General features: G+C 37.3%; 1 pseudogene; it reads left to right on the forward strand.

The window, feature by feature from the left end:
* The first annotated feature begins 330 nt into the window (after positions 1-330).
* LOC136393866 (large ribosomal subunit protein uL6 pseudogene) lies at positions 331-911 on the forward strand (annotated as a pseudogene).
* Positions 912-1297: the final 386 nt, after the last annotated feature.

The raw sequence follows: 1297 nt of genomic DNA on the forward strand, positions 1-1297 counted from the left end.
CCTTGGCCTCTGCCCCAGGCGCTGGAGTGGCTCTGGTCACAGCAGAGCGACGCCAGAGGGGCAGAGCATCACCCCCTGGTGGGCAGAGCCATCGCCCCTGGTGGGCGTGCCAGGTGGATCCCGGTCGGGCACATGCGGGAGTCTGTCTGTCTCTTCCCGTGTCCAGCTTCAGAAAAATATATAAAAAAAAGTAAAAAAAAAGTAAAAAAAAAAATTCTTTAACTAAAAAAATGTTTTTTACTACATGGATGAGTGATAAATGGATAACACTAAATATGTAAATTTCAATATTTTTAGAATTATTAGAGTTAGCTCTCTTCTGCATCTCATATGAAAATAAAGATCATTCTTAACAATAAGACTGTTGACATCCCAGAAAATGTTGACATCACTCTGAAGAGACACACAGTAATTGTGAAGGATCCTAAAGATCCTAAAGGCACCTTGAGGAGGGACTTCAGTAACATCAGTGTAGAACTCAGTCTCCTTGGTATAAAAATAAATGGCTCTGAGTTAAAAATGGTGGGGAAATAGGAACTGGCCTTTGTTTGGACTACCTGCAGTCATGTAGAAAAATCAAGGATGTTATGCTGGACTTCTATTATAAAATAAGGTCTGCGTATGCTCATTTCCTCATCAACACCATTATTAAGGAGGATTGTTCTCTTCTTAAAATCACAAATTTCTTGGGTGAAAATACATCCATAGGGTGTGAATAAGGTCTGGCATTGTTTGTGCAGTATCTCAAGCTCAGAAAGATGAGTTGATTCTTGGAGAGAAACTTTGAACTTGTATCAAATTCAGCTGCTTTGATTCAGTAAGCCACAACAGCTAAAAACAATAATATCAGAAAAATTTTGGATGGTATCTATGTTTCTAAAAAAGAAATAGTTCAGCAGGCTGATGAATAAGAGCTAAATTGCACAGCTATACAAACAGCAAGATGCTAAATGATTTCCTCAGATGTTTTGCAATAAAATAAAGATACAATAAAATTCATGTATTGAAGAAGAAAAACTATGTGTTTTAAAATTTTGTACATCCTATGGTAGTATTCAGATGGCTTAGACTGGTTCAGAAGAACCGATACCTAATTTTTTGTTGAGTTCAGTAAACCAGTTGCTAAAATGACACTTGTAATCAGGGTTTTCTCTAACGTGGGTACTTGGGCAGCCACCCAAGTGTAGGAATCACAAATTTACATTTCTTACTCTTTTTAAATGTTCATATGTGCAGCAACATATTCTAAGCCCTTGTAGTAATGTTCATTCCATCCATACATTAAAAAATTGTGAGT

The sequence above is a fragment of the Saccopteryx leptura genome, chromosome 2 (assembly GCF_036850995.1).
Source record: "Saccopteryx leptura isolate mSacLep1 chromosome 2, mSacLep1_pri_phased_curated, whole genome shotgun sequence".
In the NCBI taxonomy this organism is placed as follows: domain Eukaryota; kingdom Metazoa; phylum Chordata; class Mammalia; order Chiroptera; family Emballonuridae; genus Saccopteryx; species Saccopteryx leptura.